Below are 6,000 nucleotides of genomic sequence, written 5' to 3' on the forward strand. Positions count from 1 at the left end.
ACTACCCACCTTGGCATTCTTCAGGGATATGATCCAAGACTAATCAGTTCTCCACCTGGAGAATTCCAAATACAGTCTGCTCCTCCTCGTTCTTACCTAGGTGAGACCTTCTGGAATATAGCTTTGGGGAAATAAGCCGAAACACCACCACCATCACCTTAAGAAAGCAGTACAAAGAGTTCAGCAGAGACAGAAAATGGGGGCCAGAGAGGTTTTCTGGAATATTCACTGGTGCCTAGAAAGGAGGGGGAAATGAAACAGTACAAGACAGTGACTGAGTCCTTGCTTACTGGATGGGTGATCACTCTTTTAGAGGGAAATGCAAAGGGAGACTTGTAAGGGCTAAGCTATTATTCCCACATTTTAGTTCATGAGCAAAGTCGGTGCCCATTTTGGCTATAGAAGGAGCTGATCCGGAGCCAAGGGCATGGTTTGTTATGGGCCTGGGCTGGGCTAGTGTCCAGCGTAAATGATCAGGCACATAGAGCTGAGGCTGGAAGTTGGTCAGACAAGTAAGAACAGGACTGTGGTTAGAGCCTCCTGATGGAGGCAGACAGGCGAAGGTGGGGAGATGATTCACTTTATTGAGCAATCCCCATGGGCCTGCCGGGGGCAGAAGTGTGTGTGCTTGGGGTCTGTGTGGTTAAAGAGCCACTTCAGGGAATGAGACAAGCAAAGGCATGTTGCCAGATAAAATACAGGACACTCAGTTAAATTCAGATTTCAGGTACACAGTGAATATTTGGGACAGTCCTCCACTAAAAAAAAGTCTTTGTTGTTTATCCGAAATTTCACCGAGTGTCCTGTATTTTTATTTGCTAAATTTGGCAGCCTTACATCCAGGAGGCCCGGGTCAGATGGAGCAGGGGGGCAGTGGCTTCGTGGAGGCAGGCCACATGGCCCCCAAGGGTTCTGCCCAGAAGGCGGGCTTGCTGAGGAGTGCAGCCGAGCCCCCGCGTCAGTGGGGGCATCAGGAGACCTGCTTTCATCGGGCCTAGGGGAAAGCTATAGGCTGTGTCCAGGCAGACTTTGGACTGAGTTATGGACTGAACAGTAACATTTCACATTTTTTCAGAACTTTTTTTTTTTTTTGAAAGCAAGAGAAAGGTAGGAAATCCTAGGGTCCAAGGGTATGACTTCAGGCAGACACTCTGAATGGGAATTCTCCATAGCTAGTTGGGGAGTATGACCCGATAGGGCAGAAGGGAAGAGAAAGGTAACGAGCATCCGCTCAGGGCCAAGCATTTTCTATTTGCTTCTGTATTTATTTTCACAACAGCCACCGTAACATAGGGGGGTGTCAGTGCTTAGTAACTCCCCAGCACCCCAGCCCTTATCAGGATCTGCCTCACCGCCTTCTCCTCCTCCACCCCCCATCCCTCCATGCACGTATCCAAAGCCCGGACTTGGCTGCTCCAGTTTCCATGCAAATCTTATTATCTAAACTGAGCCAACAGGGAAGTCTTCTGAAGCCTTGGAATGAGACACAGAGACTGAGCCTCTTAATTGTGGGAAGAAAAGTTAGAAGGTCGTTTGGACTCAGAAGGTCAGTTTGTCCTTTCAGGTGCCCAGACCGGTGGGTCCATGCCATTTATAGTGCAGATGAAGCAGGAGAACGTGGAAGAGAGAGGCAGAGAAGGAGAGAGACAGACAGACAGACAGAGATAAACTACTGACACCTTTCCAGTTCAGCTGTCCTTACCACTGGCTTGACAGACCCGCTCCCTTATAATTCATCTCAATTTCGTTTTTAAATTCTGAGGGGTTTCTTGGTCCTCATAACTAGTGTGTTGTGAACTAGTCATTATTGTGAATTCTTCTTTACAACACCTCTCGTGGCAAATAATTGATAACACCTGTCACTGACTCCGACAGTCCCCGCTCTGCATGGCTCTAAGATGCCTGCTTTTTCTACAGCATCCCGCTGAGCCCCCTTCTCCCAGCATGACCGATGAGGAGTGTCAGGTGTTTCGTCTTCCTCTCTCTCGGGGAGACCACAGAGGTGGCAAAGCCTTACCCAGACACAGAGACCAGAAGGAGATGGTTGCTGAGGTCCATTGAAAGCAGAAAGCTGGGCTGGGCTTGTGCAGCAGGTGAGACCGGGCTCTCCCAGCCACGCGGCCATCAGAAGAGCCAGAAGCTCCAGAGAAGGCACGGATGAGTGGGGCCTGGTCCTCAGGCTGCCAAACACTGAGAAGGTTTAAGTGAGGCAGCTGCAGGGTCAATGCCGGAGGCCAGAGACAGGACGGACACCAAGTGGTGTCACTGGCCGGCCGGGCACCTGGCACACAGAGAGGGCACCAGACTGCAGTGGTTCCTGTGCTCGAGAACTTACAGTTCAGTGGGAAAGGATACACTAAACAACTCACGATAACTAAAAATTAATTAATGCAAGTGAGATGTGCTGTGCAGGAGAAGTTCCAGCCGCAAGCCTAGGGGTGACACAACCAGCCAGAGCTCAGTGTGGCCCAGCCAGAGAGGGAGTTGTGGCCCTCCCAAAGCAAGAGTACCTACCCTTCAAACTGGGGACTCAGAATTTGTCTTGGGGGTTAGGGAGATCCACTAGTGGGGGTAAGTGGGCTAGCTTCCTGAATGGGAAGGGAGGAGTGGTGGATAAAGACTAAACTTTGCAAGTTCTTCTTGGATTTCGTTTATCCAACCCCTTCCTGTCGGGTGAGGTGTTTGGGATCTTGGTCAAGTCATTGAAGGTAAATGATTCACAATTTACCTGAAGATTAACTTGTTAAATGACCAAATTACTGGAATTGGTCGGATGCATTCTTTAGCTGGATCTGGAACAGTTGGCCACGGCCATTTTGCGGGCATGGGCAAAGATATGGCACAAGGCAGGAACAGTACATGGTAAAGAGAAGAAATAGGCAGAAGCAAGGGTGTAAGATCTCAAATTAGAAGGGTGGGAAACCACATGTATTTAAGGGAAACTCATTATTTATTTGCATATACAACTTTTACCCTTGGAAAGGTCCTGGGCATTAAAGATGTGAAATCCATAGGAAATTGACATTCAACTTGGAATGAGTCTGACTGACATCATAGCTCGATGCTAAAGGGACAGCCTTGGAGAAGCTATGGCTAAACCAAAACACGGGGGAAGGCCTCAGATTTGTGACTAGGTCGTTCAGCAAATAGATCATTTGAGGAATTGATTTTTGGCAAATTGGTTAATCAGAGAGGTGGCTTTCAGAAACATGGGGATTCTGTGTGCTGTTTCCATTTGACTTGATTCATTTATTTGTCAGGGCTCTTTTAGATTCAAGGACGGAAACTCAAAATGGCATTGGCAAAAATAGTAATTTACCGGAAGAATATGGGAGTGTGCTATGCTAATGGAGGAACAATCAGGCAGCTAAGGGGGAAGGGCAGAGCTCCAGTGGGTCCTCAGGAGCCACGCACAGGGACGGGCTGGCCCACCGCTGCTGTCAGCCCAGCCTCGCTTATGCTGCTCGGGCTTCTGCCAGGAGACAGCTGATTGGTCCCAGCCTCAGATCCCAGGGCTCCCATTCCTGCAATGGACTGCCTTTCTGCCCTGTTTTGGTTTGAAAATTGCAGAGGAGTTCTCTGGCCAGCCTGAGAAAGGTACCCAAAAGCAGCACGGGGCAGAGTTTCCAGAAGGGGAATGATGTGGGCAGACAAAGGAGTTGCATGGCTCCTGCAGGCTTCATGAGAAGCCGGGAAAGATGTCCTCGCCTTGGACACCCACAGTGTAGCTCTTGTTGATACAAAAGGACAAAACTAGCCAATTCCCTAAGTGAACAGACCCTCAAGCCTCTTGTCTCCACCTGCCTGCTTAAAATGGTGATCCCCCCTCCACCTTACCCTGGGAGACAGCAGAGGCCCCTCCAACCCTCAGATCAGTGGACAGCAGATGGATGTTGCCAGAGGGAACAGAAAACCCGCCAGCCAGATCGGGCCTCACTTTGAACATGGCAGTGGCTGTTTACTACATTCCACAGGGATTTCTTGTGAAGGGGATGAAAAGAGGGAGAGGGCCAGGGACCCAGCTGAGGGGCTCTGTGCAGCTCACCAGAGCTCAGTGGGAATCAAGGCTGCCTAGCCATCCAGCCTGGCCCCGGGAGCAGGCAGGCGTGCCGTCTGCATCACGCCCTTGATCTCTAGGAGAACTGGTGAAGAACCAATCGGATGGCCGTCTCCTGCCAAGGACTCCGTCACCCGGCTCTGGTGGCTGTTTCTAAAGTGGCGGCTGCCGGCTCCACGTGCTCTCTTGTTCATGGAGGACATATGGGCCAGGCAGGGATCAACGATGGAGCATCTGGCACAGGGGCAAATCAAACAGCCTCCATGACTAATTTAAGAATGTTGCTTCTCCATTGTTCTTCCTGTGGCCCCGTGCAAAGTTCACCCGGCGTCGCAGGCTGGGAGAAGCCGCAGCTCCACCTACAGCAGTCCCCGGGATCCAGCTTGTTTTCCTTAAAAGTGAATCGATAGCTCTTTCTTTGAAGTTAGAAACAGCAGCTCCCTATCACTGAATCCTGAACTCTCCCAAGCGTGGCTAGCCTCTCCTCGCCAGCCCCCAGGCCCCCCTGTTTCTTATTAGCCATTTATCATCTTGCCTCAGAAGGCTCTCTTTTTTAAAAAAACTCTACTGAATTCAAGTGTGACATGTTCTATTTCTGCAACTGAGCCTTTTCTCCTCCTGGTTCAAATAAAGGAAACAGCAAATATTAAAGGGCATGAGAGAAAAAGGCACAAATGCCTGGACCATTAATAGACAAGATTGCCTGTGGTTCTGATTTTGGTGGTTTATGTAATAGCCAGAAATGATCTTTAAATTAAATACCCATTTTCTTTTAAATTATCTTTAATGGCACAATGCAACCATATGATTTTCAGCCTAAGGAGAGGGTTTGGTAGGATATCTGATCCTTCTTACATCCGCTTTTTTTGGGTCAGGCTCACATGTCACATAGCTTATTTCTGAAGTTCTCCCCTGGAAATGATACATCTTTTCCTCAGAAGTTATTCGAATGTGTAAAAAGGTGTGCTGTGGGATAAGCCAGGTCTTTTGTGTTTGTCTGAATCCTAGCTCATTGATAACACCCATTTGGCTGGCATGGTACCAATGTCTCCTGCTTCCCCACCTCACTCGGTATCACACGCTCCTGGGGCTCTGGGTGCTCACAGTCGTGGGATAGTCAAGATTATTGTGGTTAGTCAAGATTACTCCGCCCTTGGGAACACCTAGAAATATCTCCGGATCCTATTCCTAGCAGAGAGAACCTATTTCATTCAGAAGAGAGGCAAATGCTAACTTTCTTCCTGCTGTCCCCAGCCAGCTCCCAGCTCCTGGAGATGATTCTGGAATTGCCTTACTGGTTATCTTCATTGGATTTATTCAGTGCAGCCCTAACTCCTTCTTCCCTTCGCTGACATAGGCTGGCATCCTATATAAGACAGGCTGTCCTAGGCCGGTAGATGATCACTGAGAGACAAGACAGATGGAATCTAGTTCTAGCTCCGTCATGAGCTTGCTGTGTGCTCAGAGACAAACTACAACTTCTCTGTGTCTCTGTATCTGTACCTTCTTTTAAGATGTACATCTTCTGATGTGGTTATCACATGGTGGGAGTGGGCAAGAGATGTGGTGAAAGCTATCCTTCACAAGCAAGGTGATGATAATGAACCAACATGTGCTTTGATGGCCCTATCTTCTAGTGTTCAGAGCATTCCACTAGGTCTTAACTATTCTGACCTACTCAGAGACATATTCATCAAATGAAACTTCCAATCGATTCCTCCAGATTTCCTTGGGACTGGGCAAGAAGACAATGCAAGCCTTTGTCTGGAGCTCGTTCCTCTTGGTTGCGTGACTACCCATTACGGCTGTCTGATGATGACAGCATGATCATTTGTCTCGTAATTACAAAGCATTTTCGTTTTACTGCCTCTTTTAATGTTGCCAATAACCCTGTGGAATAAATATTATTTCCCCTATTTTATAGATGAAGAACCTGAGGTTTA

This window comes from Mirounga angustirostris, unplaced genomic scaffold, assembly GCF_029215605.1.
Source record: "Mirounga angustirostris isolate CCGP_5_RB_7025 unplaced genomic scaffold, mMirAng1.0.hap1 SCAF_4, whole genome shotgun sequence".
In the NCBI taxonomy this organism is placed as follows: Eukaryota; Metazoa; Chordata; class Mammalia; order Carnivora; family Phocidae; genus Mirounga; species Mirounga angustirostris.